General features: G+C 36.2%; 1 long non-coding RNA gene across 1 annotated transcript in view; it reads right to left on the bottom strand.

The window, feature by feature from the left end:
• The window catches only part of LOC139358321 (uncharacterized), a 57,801-nt gene extending 43,359 nt beyond the window's left edge, over positions 1 to 14,442 (bottom strand). The window contains exons 1-2 of the long non-coding RNA XR_011613086.1: positions 14,130 to 14,442; positions 12,385 to 12,464 (exon numbers count right to left, since the gene is read on the bottom strand). This is a non-coding gene — a long non-coding RNA (uncharacterized lncRNA). The remainder of the gene's footprint in view (positions 1 to 12,384; positions 12,465 to 14,129) is intronic.
• Between the last annotated feature and the right edge of the window lie 639 nt (positions 14,443 to 15,081).

Below are 15,081 nucleotides of genomic sequence, written 5' to 3'. Positions count from 1 at the left end.
GTCTATATGCACCACATATTCTTTATCCAATCATCTGTTGATGAACCCCTAGGTTGATTCCATATCTTTGCTATTGTGAAGAGTATTGCAGTAAACATAAGAGTACAGATATTTTTGTGTCACAATGATATCTTTTCCTTTGGGTAGATACCCAGTAACAGGATTCCTGGCTTTAACATCAGTTCAAGTTTTCTTTGTTTTGTTTTGTTTTTTTAACAGCACTTTTTAAATTATCATTATACTTTAAGTTCTAGGGTACATGTGCACAATGCGCAGGTTTGTTACATATGTATACATGTGCCATGTAGGTTTGCTGCACCCATTAACTCGTCATTTACATTAGGTATATCTCCTAATGCTATCCCTCCCCATCCCTCCACCCCATGACAGGTCCTGGTGTGTGATGTTCCCCGTCCTGTGTCCAAGTGTTCTCATTGTTCAATTCCCACCTATAAGTGAGAACGTGGTGTTTGGTTTTCTGTTCTTGTGATAGTTTGCTCAGAGTGATGGTTTCCAGCTTCATCCATGTCCCTAAAAAGGACATGAACTCATCCTTTTATATGGCTGCATAGTATTCCATGGTGTATATGTGCCACATTTCTTAATCCAGTCTATCATTGATGGACATTTGGGTTGGTTCCAAGTCTTTGCTATTGTGAATACTGCCACAATAAACATACGTGTGCATTATGACAAACCCACAACCAATATCATACTGAATGGGCAAAAACTGGAAGCATTCCCTTTAAAAACTGACACAAGACAGGGAAGCAGTTGTAGTTTTAGTTCTTTGAGAGATCACCATACTTTCTTCCATAGAGGTTGCACTAATTTACATTCCCAACAATAGCGTTTAAGCATTCCTTTTTCTCCACATCCTCACCTGCATCTGTTGTTTTTTGACCTTTTAATAACAGCCATTCTAACTGGTGTAAGGTGATATTATATTGTGATTTTAATTTGCATTTATCTGATTAGTGATATTGAGCATATTTTCATATGCTTTCCTATGATTAGTGATGTTGAGCATTTTTTCATATGCTTGGCCATTTATATGTCTTACTTTGAAAAGTATCCTTTGCCCACTTTTTAATTCATTTTTGTTGTTGTTGTTGAGTTGTTCAGTTTTTTCGTAATTTCTGGATGTTAGCCCCATTTTGGATGCATAGCTTGCAAATATTTTATTCCATTCCAAAGGCTGTCTGTTCACTCTGTTCTTTTGCTGGTCAGAAGCTTTTTAGTTTAATTCCGTTTTTTTTTTTCCAGGTAGAAATTTAGAAGTTTTTTGAGACATTTTTCCTTGGCTAAATGTAGTAAGCCTTTAGTGCTGTAATATTCCTTTCTAGCATTGCTTTAGCTGCATTATGCATGTTTTGGTATGTTGTACTTTCAGCTTTATTGAGTTTCATATATATTTTGCTTCATTTGAGACATCCTGTTTGACCTAAAGATCATCTATAAGGGTTTTATTTAATTTCCAAGTTCTTGAAGAGTTTCCTTTTGCTGTTATTGATTTGTAGTTTGATTCCATTATGGTCAGAGTATATGCCATGTATGATTTCACCTTTTTATATTTTTTGAGATTTGTTTTATGGCCAAGGATATAATCTTTCTTAAGGAATATTCCATGAGTGTTTGCATAAAAACTGTGTTCTTTCATATTCTATATATCCTAATTAGATCCTGTTGTCTTTTTTTTTTTCTATGTCTTTGCTGTTTCATGTCTGTTAGTACCATCAATTGCTGAGAATGGGATGTTGAAGTTCCCATCTAATAATTGTGGATTTATCCATTTTAGCTCTGTCAGTGTTTACTTCATATATTTTGAGGCTCTGTTATTTGATGTGCATGCACTTAGGATTGTTGCACCTTCCTGATGAATTGATCTTTGTATTAATCTGTAGTGAAATTCTCTATTTCCGATAATTTCCTTTGCTCCAAAATCTACACTAATATTACTATAATAACTTCTGCTTTTAAAAAGAAATGATGTTTATATATTTTTTTACTCTTTTACCTTGAACATACCCATGTCATTGCATTGAAGTGAGTTTTGTTTTAGATATATAGTTGGGTCATATTTTTAAATCTGTACTGACAATGCTTTTAACTTGTGTAGTTAGACTATTTGCATTTAAGGTAACTATTGATATTGCAGAGCTTAAGTCTGCCATTTTGTTATTATTTTCTGATTCACCTCTAACCAATGATAGACATGGAGACAGTCTACAATCTATATTGAATAAAAAATAGACTGAATGAACCTTCTACATTCTGACATAAAACAAATAATGAGAAGTAAATGTATACATGGTTGGTGATACACAAAAAGAGTTGCCCTTAAAATTCAACAAAGACTCTTTGCACATATGGACCTCAGTTAGAAGCAGTATTACAGAAATAATGCAAGTTCTGAAATCAGACAACTACGGTTCAAGTTTCATCTTTAGTATTCACTAGCTGTGCATCCTTGGGCAGAAAAGTAATTCTCTGAATGTTAGTTTTCTCATTTTTAAAGGAGATAATGCTTTGTCACACTGAATAAGATAATGATGCTAGGAGACTTCACTCTGTTAATTATTTCTTTGCTGTTCAGAATCTCCTTCATTTGATGTAATCTTATTTGTTCATTTTTGCTATGTTTTTGAGATCTTATCCAAAATATCCTTGGCCATATTGATACTGTGAAGCATTTCTCCTATGCTTTCATTTAGTACTGCCACAGCTTAAGGTCTTACATTTGTCTTCAGTTCAATTTGAGTTGGTTTTTGTATATGGTGAGAGATAGGAGTCTAGTTTCATTCTTCTGCATATGGATAGCTAATTTTCCCAGCACCTGTTGATTGTCTTTAATAGCAGGTTACACTTTCTTCTTTTTTCATATGCTGAGTAATTTTCAGTTATATTTTGGATATTGGAAATGTTATAATGTAGACTCTGGATTCTTTTATATTTCTCCAAAGAGTATTGAGTTCTTTAAGCAGGCAATTAACTTGGCCTCAGACAGTAAACTTTGTTTCTTGGGCAACACCTCAAATATCAGTTCAGTTATTTAGCCTTAGCTAGGCTGATTGTGGTCTGCTTTGTGCATGCATGGTTCTAGGGTCAACCAGAGATTTATATAGAGTTATGCAGAGAATTTATGGCTCCCCTTTTTAGTTCTCATTTTTTTCCAGTACTCCTCTCACCTCTCACTCTCTAACAACTATAATTATCCTGAGCTCAACATAGTAGATAGTTCTTTAGAGATCAATTGCAGCTTTTATATTGGAATTTAAGCCAACCTGAATGCAGACTACAGCTTCTCTTCTAGCTAAAAACCACACACACACACACACACACACACACACACACACACACACACACACACTCAGGAGAAAATCAAATGTTACTTCCTTTTTCCAAATACGGACTTTCCTTTAGAATGTCCCTGTGTTTGTTCCCTCTTTAGCCTTCAGTTAGTTATTTTTATATTTTTATTTTGGAGTTTATAGTTGTTATCTGCAGAACAGTTAGTCTGATATGAGCTTACTTGGCCATTAACAGAAGCAGAACTTCCAGGGCTATAGATAACAAGTTTTTATTTCTACATTTTTTCTTAATGTATTCTGCTTCTCAAGCATATCTCAAGAAAGCTAAGTTTCTCAGAATGCCAATCCTTCTCTCTGAACACAGTTGGGGAATGTTTTGACAAAAGATACTCCTAGTAACTAGGCCTATCTAGTTTGCTTCACACATACACAGATAATTGCCCCTGAGCTCATACTGAATAAGGTAACAATGACAGTAGGGGATTACAGGGCCCCAACCCCTTAAGTCAGAGGAAAGAAAGGGATTTTCTTCAATTGGTTGGTGGCGACCATAAACAGAGGCCACATATTACAGCTAGTTTAATGCTGTCCCCACATTTTCTTAAATTTGAATAAAGATCAATGGCTGAAAGGACTAATCTAATATCAGCCCTGGGTGGCTTTTCTATTTGCACTACTTCATGCTTAGCAACAATCTCTCATCTATGATTCCCTGGCACAAAGAAATATAATACTTTGCAGCTAACAAGTATTTGTTAACAGCACCATATTTCTTTTGATCTTGAAAGGATGTTAGAACTTACCTAGTTTAAGTCATCATTTTACTTATCAGAAACCCAGTCCAAAATGGGGAAGACTCACCTGAGATAACATAGGAAAGGGCAGAGCTGCAACTAGAATGCAGTTGAGCTGATTCCTATTCTTGAAATCTGACTCTCAGCTACACATTCAGTATTTCAGGGACACTGTGCTATACAGAGCATCGTCAACTTTTCTCAAGGTTAGGCTCTGAAGTGTTCGGTGTGGAAGAAAACAGTCTGCTTAGTGATATGATCACAATCTTCTGTATTCAGTAATATGACCATGTGATCATTGCATTGAATGGTTGGCTGTTCTCCAAAATCTGGTGAGCAAATAAGGGCGTGTTGCCCTTGTGAATTTACTATCCTTACTCCCTGCCCACTCCCCTTACTGTTGCCACTCCATGTGTATGCCATAGGATTCAGATACAAAAAGACTAGTCAAGGTGTAAGTGAAATAGCCAAAGGAACGGCCAGGCCAGACTTAGGTCAAGCTTGCCTTATAAACTTCCTTCCCTGTGTAGTGTTTGGTCTTTCATATATAATAATTTGTATCATTCACTTGCTATCTAAAAAGACAAGAACATGTTCTTACTCAATTATGCTACAGGAAATGGAACCAACCCATTCAATTTGAAGAGAAAGCTTCTTCATGCTTAGAAATCTCTCCTTAAGACTCAGCTGCCAGCTCAGGCAAATCTGGTGGAACTTCCAAGTCCTCAGTATGGAATAAGTCAGAGTAGATGCCGTTTCACATTTTAGGACTTTGGGAAAAAACAAAACCTGCCTGTCTTCAGTAGCCTGTAAGATCTCTCTTGTCGCTAGGCAGGAGAGATTCCTCAGGTGTTACCCACTTTATCATAGCATTCCACATCTCTCATTTTATCTTGTGCCCTTCTCTTCTTTCCAAGATCATAAATCAACAAAGACAGGTCTTCATTCTTCTTTGAAAGAAAGGGAGGGGTAAGTCTAGACTTCTATTCCCTGGCAAAGTGAACAACCCGATAAATTTAACTATCTGCTTCTCAGATGAAAACTGGAAAATTTCAAAGGCTTGAGTGGACAATCTGTAGCCAGGAACCTTTGCAGCCTTATTCCAAAGTCTTTTGGACATTCCTTTCCATTGCAACACCAGGAAGGAAGCCCATGTGGGAAATGGCAGATTGGTCCAGGAAACTTCAGATTCCACATAGAGGTCAGAGTCAAATGCAAGAGTGTGTGACAGCTGAAATTGTCCATGATTTTCTAATTGCTAAAGGCAGTGACCTGGTCATAAAGAGCAAAGGCCAAAGGGAAGCCTTGGTGCCCGTTGCTGGCATTAGGTTTCTGTCTAGAGAAGGAGAAGACAGCCAAAAACCAAAGAACATTTGGAACTAATTATGGAGAATAAGAAAGCTTGAGGCTAAGCGGTGGGGGTGGGATGAAGGCTGTGCTATTCCTTAAAATAAGTAATAGCTGGTCAACTTCACCACAGGCTCTGCTTCCTTATCTTTCTTGTCCTCAACACAACTTACACATAGCGAATTAAAGTACAGTGTCATCTTTCAACTTCCTGCAATATTAGGAATAACACAGCTTTAAAAAAATAAAAGGAATTAGCAGGTATTGTGATGTTTTTCAAGTATGGTATGGACCTAGGTAAGAGAGATGCCAGGTTATCCTTTTTGGAGTCAGATAGACATGGTATTCAAACCTTCACTCCACTGTTGACAGGCTATGTGACGCTGAGAAAGTTAACTCTCTCCACTGAGCTTCTGTCTCCTCATCTGTAAGATCAGCTAATATCACTTCCTTCATATAGGTAACATGAGCATAATATGAGATAAAATGTGAAAAGGTCTTCCACCCACCTTGCTCAGCACACAGCTGTTCTCATTAATTAGAAGCCCCTTTATGCCTTATACATGAGCATTACAAATACAATAAAAGCCACTTTTATCATTCCAGAAATTAAGGCACCCAAAAAAACAAACAAAAACTACAGTACTTAAAATGGTGTGGTGCTATTTCAAGAATTGGTATATAGATCAATGGTATAGGCTGAGACTCCTAAACATTGTTTTATTCACAGGCAGAAATAAATTCAAGTTGAATTAAAGACCCATATTTGGAGAAATAAAACTAATTTTATGTGAAGATAATGAAAGAAAATAAAATAACCCTGGAGGCAAGAAGACTTTTAAAAAATCAGATATGTAGCAAAAATAAAAAGGAAAAAATCAAAATTTGATTATTCTAAATTTAAAACTACTCTATGGCAAGCAAAGATACCATAAACAAAGGTAAAACAAAACAAAACTAAATGAAAAATGAGAAATAATCTGGGAGGAAATACTTACAGCTATAAAATATTCAGATACAAAACAGACCAGGGTGAGTATCTGAAATTTTTAACTAATTCACATATATCTAAACTTATAAAAGTCAATGAAAATATAGTTTAAAATACATGAATGGGTAGGTAATCACAAAAGATAATGTCAGAATCACTCTATAAAAATGGTTCTGCCTCAAAAGCAATCAAAAATTGTAAATTATAATAATGAACTACCATTCTGCTACCAGTTTGACAAAGATAAAAAGTTTGATAACATCAAAAGTAGACAAAGAGTAAAATTAAGTGTAGCTACTCATGGTCTTTAAATTAGCACAATCTAACTGAAGGGCAAGATGGTAGTATCAAATTATTTATCCAAGGCTCCAGAAATTTCTTTCTACATACCATTCTGGAGAAAAACTTGCATATAGAAATGAAATACTTGAGGAAGTATTGTATTGTTTCCCATATGGAAAAAAAAACTAAAAACAATTTTAATATGTATTTATAGAGGAATGGGTGAATACAATTCTACAAACAGAAATAATTACTATAAAGTATTCAAAGGAATAAAGCAGATTTGCACATATTAACATGAATCAATCATAAGCAAACACTAGCCAATAGTTAATATTTCTCCCAATATCTAGTATGTGTGAAAAACAAAGAAATTGAGAATTATTTCATCAGACAAATTTATCATGGAGGATGCCCTTAATATTGGTAAGAAGATGTCAGTACCGGCACAGAGCTTTTGGGAGACTATGATTTAATCTGTAATGGGCTAAATGCCTTTAATTATAACTGCCTTATTTATTGTTTGTATAAATTTAAAAGTAAACGTTGGTAAATATTTTAAAAAGATAATCAAATATGTCAAAAAATGTTGAAAATGATTGATTTGGAGAGGGAGGTATGGGTGATTATTGTTTCTTCTTTGTATACTCTGCATAATTTCAAAATTTTTTCCTAACAGAAAAAGTCCAATGATAATAATAAAATAATGATAAAATGATAATCATAAAATGATAAAAATGATAATCATAAAATCCCAGGCTATGATACTAGTTACCAAGTTAAACTGGTTCTTAAAAAATAGTATTTACCCAGATCTTTCAAATTATATTTGTGCAGACAGGGATGCCCTCTCTCACCACTCCTATTCAACATAGTGTTGGAAGTTCTGGTCAGGGAAATCAGGCAAAAGAAAGAAATAAAGGGTATTCAATTTGGAAAAGAGGAAGTCAAATTGTCTCTGTTTGCAGATGACAAGATTGTATATTTAGAAAACCTCATCGTCTCAGTCCAAAATCTCCTTAGGCTGATAAGCAACTTCATCAAAGCCTCAGGATACAAAGTCAACGTGCAAAAATCACAAGCATTCCTACACACCAGTAACAGACAAACAGAGAGCCAAATCATGAGTGAACTCCCATTCACAATTGCTACAAAGAGAATAAAATACTTAGGAATCCAACTTACAAGGGATGTAAAGGACCTCTTCATGGAGTACTACAAACCACTGCTCAAGAAAATGAAAGAGGACACAAACAAATGGAAAATCATTCCATGCTCATGGATAGGAAGAATCAATATCATGAAAATGGCCATACTGCCCAAGGTAATTTATAGATTCAATGCCATCCCCATCAAGCTACCAATGACTTTCTTCACAGAATTGGAAAAAACTAAAGTTCACATGGAACTGAAAAAGAGTCCACATTGCCGAGGCAATCCTAAGCAAAAAGAACAAAGCTGGAGGCATCGCGCTGACTTCAAATTATACCACAAGGCTACAGTAACCAAAACAGCATGGTACTGATACCAAAACTGATATGTACACCAATGGATCAGAACAGAGACCTCAGAAATAACACTATACATCTACAACCATCTGATCTTTGACAAACCTGACAAAAACAAGAAATGGGGAAAGGATTCTCTATTTAATAAACGGTGCTGGGGAAACTGACCAGCCATATGTAGAAAGCTAAAACTGCATCCCTTCCTTACACCTTATACAAAAATTAATTCAAGATGGATTAAAGACTTACATGTTAGACCTAAAGCCATAAAAACCCTAGAAGAAAACCTAGGCAATACCATTCAGGGCATAGGCATAGGCAAGGACTTCATGACTAAAACACAAAAAGCAATGGCAACAAAAGCCAAAATTGACAAATGGGATCTATCAAACTAAAGAGCTTCTGCACAGCAAAAGAAACTACCATCAGAGTGAACAGGCAACCTACAGAATGGGAGAAAATTTTTGCCATCTACACATCTGACAAAGGGCTAATATCCAGAATCTACAAAGAACTTACACAAATTCACAAGAAAAAAACAAACAACAAAAAGTGGGCAAAGGATATGAACAGACACTTCTCAAAAGAAGACATTTATGCAGCCAACAGACACATGAAAAAATGCTCATCATCAGTGGTCATCAGAGAAATGCAAATCAAAACAACAATGAGATACCATCTCACACCAGTTAGAATGGCGATCATTGAAAAGTCAGGAAACAACAGGTGCTGAGAAATAGGAACACTTTTACACTGTTGGTGGGAGTGTAAATTAGTTCAACCATTGTGGAAGACAGTGTGGCGATTCCTCAAGGATCTAGAACTAGAAATAGCATTTGACCTGGTGATACCATTACTGGGTATATACCCAAAGCATTATAAATCATGCTACTATAAAGACACATGCACATGTATGTTTATTGCGGCACTATTCACAACTGGAAAGACTTGGAATCAACTCAAATGTCCATCAATGGTAGACTGGATTGAGAAAATGTGGCACATATACACCATGGAATACTATGCAGCCATAAAAAAGGATGAGTTCATGTCCTTTGCAGGGACATGGATGAAACTAGAAACCATCATTCTCAGCAAACTATCACAAGGATAGAAAACAAAACACTGCATGTTCTCACTCATAGGTGGGAACTGAACAATGAGAACTCTTGGACACAGGGTGGGGAACATCACACACCAGGTTCTGTCGTGGGGTTGGGTGTTGGCGGAGGGATAATATTAGGAGAAATACCTAATGTAAATGACGAGTTGATGGGTGCAGCAAACCTACAAGGCACATATATACCTATGTAACAAATCTGCACGTTCTGCACATGTACCCTAGACCTTAAAGTATAATAAAAGAAAAAAATATTTGTGCATGCCTACTTTGCATTGTATGTTATATTCCAAGTCAATGCATTATCATTCATAGAATATTACTGTTTTGTAAGCACAATCTTATTTAACTCTTGTATTAACCCTGTGAAGTAGGTCTTATTATATCCATTTATAAATAAGGAAACTTAGGTTCCACGAAGCTAGACTATTTGTCCAAGTTCACACAGCTGCAAAGTAACAGAGCTGGTAGCTCAACATATATCTTCAGGGATCAAAGTTAGTGTTTCCCCTAAAAAGTTAGCTACAGTTTATTAAAAACAAAACAAAACAAAACTAGAAACCATACTAGAGCTATCTCAATGCAAGTATTTTATTTTACATAAACTATAAAGCTGCTTCACTGCTAAATGAAATTGGAATCTAAGGAGGAAATCAATAAAATCATTTAAAAAATATATAGACATTTTATGGACTTATATGCATCTAAATATAGGAGTTATACCAACTTATTTAGGAGAATATTAGTGACTCCAAATAAGGCTAGTGTGTAGAAAAGCCTTTTGCACAGAAGAAAAATCCTTTGTTCTAACCATACATTCTTAAATTGTGTGACAAAGGCGAATGGAGTTCTACAGGTCCAATTGTGTTGGCTAGAACTGTATTAGCAGGGTACTCAATTCAATGTAGCCTGAGACAGTGATAATCTATTACTTTATCTAACTAGTTTCAGGCACATCTACATCTCAGGGTTCAAAAGATGTTATCAGATCTCTTTCTTTTCTTTCATCTGTGGAATCTTCATTTTTAAGTATGCTTGAGGTGAGTGGCAATATGTATAATGTTCAAGTTCTCCAGGTTTCCATGGATATACTTTCTTGCAATTTCAAGGAGAAAAGAAGCCCTTTTTCTATCGATGTGAGTTCTTCAGAAATAAGTTAGCCATGCCGCAAAAATCTCTGTAGCTAGTAGGACTGGTCAGTCCTAGGTCTTTATTACCATCCCTTTAGCCCCAGGAGGGATAAATTCAGTCGTATTCAAACCAAAGGGATTAAACTGGATTATTAAGAATGAGTGAAGAGAGGTTAACCAAAACAATTCTGAGAAGGAAAAACAAAAAAACAAAAAACAAAACAAAACAAAACAAAAACGTGTGTCCACAAAACACTCAGAGCTTTGACAATATTAGGTGTGTGACCACTGGAAAGCCAGTAGGCTAACCTGTGGAAGAGGGACAACATTCACAAAAGCTACTTCATAGTATTCTCCTGGGGCTTAAATAATCACTGGAGAGAAAATGAACCTAAGATGGCATCTGGCAGATAGAAAGTATCTTATAAAGTTTGGTTTCTAATTGAGTAATCAAAGGTGGAATGGTTCTGAGCTAATCATATCACCTTATCTCAGAGACTTTACCAATTAATTACTGAGTCAGACTCAAGAATATGGCAATTCTATTGAATGTGGAAAATTGTTAGCCTGTCTCACAATCATTGTCCTTTTTAAGTCTATTGAAAGCCAGGACTTTTCAGTAGAGGCTGTATGATGTGGGAGTAGTAACAACCACAATAACAGAAACTGTAATAACTAACACTTATTGCATGCTGACCATGTGCCAATAGTCTGGTAGGTAACATAGATTTTCTCATGTAATCTTCACCATAAGGAATAAAGTAGATATTATCATTTCCATTTTACAGATGAAGAAACAAATGTAGCAAGGTCCAGTAATTTACCCAAGGTCAAGTAATTCACAAAGTTTGGACTCCCATTCAAGTGTGTTTCACTCCAGAGCCTGAGTTCTTAACCATGCATTGTTCTTTTCCATACTGCCCTGCATGGCCCCATAATACCCTGAGGAGAAGACGCAACATGAAATAGCATTTGGCTGCATTCCAATCAGTCAACATATTCATCACTAGATACACAAAGAAAGCATAGGTTGGATTCCCTATGCTGAACAAAACAATACAGGCAAATACATGTACTGACCTCTAACTTGATTTGGAGATTTAGCAACTGTATCATGAAAGCTTTCCTAACATCTCAGCTGCTGTATTTAACGGGACTTCTTGTTGATAAAGTCAAGATGGATTGAAGAGAATTTATCTGATTTTCATTTTGAAAAAAAAAAACTTTGTTTAACCATCATGATTCTGCAGCTATTTCTTATGGGAAAAACTATGGAGCTGTACACTGATTCTGAGAAGTGTTGAGATGCTGGGCACAGATGGCTTTAATTATTTGGGCAGCCATTGACAGATGTGATGGTCTAGGTTTCTGCTGCCTTGGACAGGTGTAAGCTATAGGATTTACCCAGAGGGAATTGTGGAGAGCCAGAATTGGATAGAGCCCTGTGATGGCCCCTTATTTTGTCTTAATCCACCCCTAGGTACATGGTTATCATATTTCTTTGCCTCAAGGCATGGTCAAGTCAGTCAAACCTATCAAACCAAGTTTGTGTGCAGAAAAGAAAATCTCAAAGAGAAGAACATGCTGTTAGCAATTGGTCTCAAACTCTGCTCAGTGTTTTTACTCAGAAGCCTTTCTTCCCATTAAACGATGCCCTCATAATCCAAAAGATGTATGTTTATGTTCCTCCTGGATCAAAATAAGCATGCTAATTTCTCCAATTGTAGTCCACACAAATAATTTCAAAGAACTGAATGTCAACCGGTAAAAACCTTCATTATTTTGTTCAACAAAGATGTGTTAAGCAAGCAATGGAGGGTAGGCAGACACACTTTCTGCTCTTAAGGAGCTACTGAATATTGGACCTCACAGCTGATAAGAATAGGAAAATCAGTACTTACTGTTGTCAAAGCTATGTTCTAGGCTTGGGAATGCAGTGGTGATCAAAGTAGTGCTTTTCTCCATAGAGCTTTCATTCTAGCTGGGGAAATTGATTAAAAAAAAAAAAAACCATCTCTTTCTCTATCCATATATGTTTATATGTGTACATATATATACATACATTTGTGTATATTTACACATGTATCTGTATTAGATGGAGTAGATGTAATATACTAATTGCAATAATAGATTATATCCAAGGAATTGCAACTAGCTATGTATGTGAGTTCAACAGAAACTCTGCAGAGGAAATAGTTTCATAAGCTGGGCTAAATGAATATAAGAGAGAGATCATCAAGTGGAAAGATAGAGGAACACATTCCAGGCTCTGCAACTCTTCGTTTCAAACAGCAGAGTTATGACTTGTTACCCACAAAAAGCTGAATTGTGTCTCTTCCAAAATTCATATGTTGAAGCCCTAACTCCCAGTCCCACAGAATGCAGCCACATTTGGAGATAAGGTCCTTAAAGAGGTAATTAATTTAAAATCAGGCCATTAGGGTGAGCCCTAATCCAATTTCACTGGTGTCCTCATAAGAAGAGGAAGAAACCAGGGATATCCTTGCACAGAGAAAAGGCCATGTAGGGACACAGAGAGAAGGTGCCATCTGTAAGTCAAGGACAGAGGCCTCACCAGAAACCAACACTGTCAACACCCTGACCTTGGATTTCCAGCCTCCAGAACTGTGAGAAAGTAAATTTCTATTGTTTAAGCCACCTGGTCTGTGGTAATTTGTTACGATTGCCTTAGAAAACTAATACAATGTCTCATATGCAAACTGAAAGGACAATAGTCTATACCTAGTGCACAGAAAGCTTTCAATAAATATTTACTGAATTAAAATGTCTGTGAGTTGCACAGCTGACCATACTGAGCACTTAAGACACATCATACGCAATTATCTAATAGAATCCTCAGTCCCATGATGTAGATATTATTTCTATGTTATTTATGAGGAAACCCAGAGTTGGTGAAGTTAACTGGGTTGCCCAATGTCACGTAGCTTGCAAATGAGCATGTATTTGAACCCAGTCAGATCTGACAGCACATACTCTTAGCTCCAGCAATCTGGGGAGTGTAGGAGATGGTATGGAAGGAGAGCCAATTCATGAAGGACCTTGGATTATAGCTATGGAGGCTGAATTATCAAGGAGTCAAAACCTAAGTCAGTAACTAGAAAACCTGTTATGCAATTAACTTATTTATTCAGACTGGCTCTAAAGTTATTCACAATCCATACACACAACTCACCCCACCACCCCCATACCTCACATAGATACAGCCCTCCCAACCACTAATCTCCACCCTTGTGTAACACACATACACACAGAGACACACACACACACACTGACTCACACACTCTCCCCAAACTCCTCAGACAATACAACTTTTTAAGAAGTCCTTTGAAGAATGCCTTAAAGGATTTGAATCAATAATCTCCTCAGATCCTAAACGGGAGCTCCCCAGTTTGCTTTTTAATGATATCTCCCAACTCGGCAATCACAACTTTTTCTTACTGTTCACTCCTAGCTAGTCTGGTCTATTCTTCGCCCAGCCCGTAGAGTATGTGTTTTTTAAATAAAGAAACAGACATGGAATTAAGTCTCCGTGTCCCATGTGCTTCATTATCCTGGCTTGTTGGGAATGTGTTAAACATACAGTGTGAGTTTTCATAAGTAGCAGAAAAGGATCAAAGGAACTTACTTTACCAAAGGTTTTTCTTTTCTCTCTCTTTCTCTCTCTCTTCCTTAAGCTGAGGTTCGGGTGATTCAAATCACACTAGGTAGTTGAGCTGATAAGATATGGGAGGAGAGATCTCCAGCAGTAGTTTTTATTTCAAGAAAAGAAAACTTTCTAAGTCATAAAATGTTCTTAGGTGTCTTTGATTTTTTTTCAGTTGAATTGCAAACCTGGAATTAGAAGACGTTTTGAAAAAATATGCTTGATGTTAACCCTAGGTAGTTATATAAATAGAGTGAATTGAATGAAGTTACATAGCCCAAAGATTACACTTTGCTATGCTGCTGAGATTTTTACATACCAAAAACTTTAAAACTTTAAATGGACTACTTAAAATTACTTTCTCTACTGTATATATTCTCCTTAATAATAAAGTTTTCGTATGCTCTTCTATAAAACTTGGAAATGCTTGTTCGTAGGAGAAGACTATGCAGCAGTGCTTGGATTGGGAGAATTTCAATAAATCACCCTGAGATGAGATGTAATGTGAAGTTCAGGGGGAAACAAACTTGCTCATTTAATCCTATTTTTGCGACACAGAGGGATCTTGTTTCTTAACTTTTGGATTTCCCTAGACTAACTGAGTTTCCAAAGATAAGACTAGACTCTAGACGATCTCAAACTCAGTCTAGAGTACAAGTTTGTAATGACAAGTCCCTGGGCTCTGGCTTATGTACAGGATTTAGACATTTTTCTAGGTAATACTGTATTTTAAAACACTGCTTTTCAAAATCTAGTTTTGCTAAATAAAAATCTATTACTTCTCTCCTTTAATTTTGTAGCTACTATTGAAGTATCATTTTACCAAAAATGGTTCTGAATAGTTGCAAATTCATATATCTTTGATGTGTTTCAGAAGATACATTTTATTTGTGTGACATCAGTGAAATGGTTAAAATTTCACATGAAAGCTCAA

The sequence above is a fragment of the Macaca nemestrina genome, chromosome 14 (assembly GCF_043159975.1).
Source record: "Macaca nemestrina isolate mMacNem1 chromosome 14, mMacNem.hap1, whole genome shotgun sequence".
Lineage (NCBI taxonomy): Eukaryota > Metazoa > Chordata > Mammalia > Primates > Cercopithecidae > Macaca > Macaca nemestrina.
Note: the sequence above shows the minus strand (reverse complement) of the source record. Positions and strands in the feature narration are given on the sequence as shown.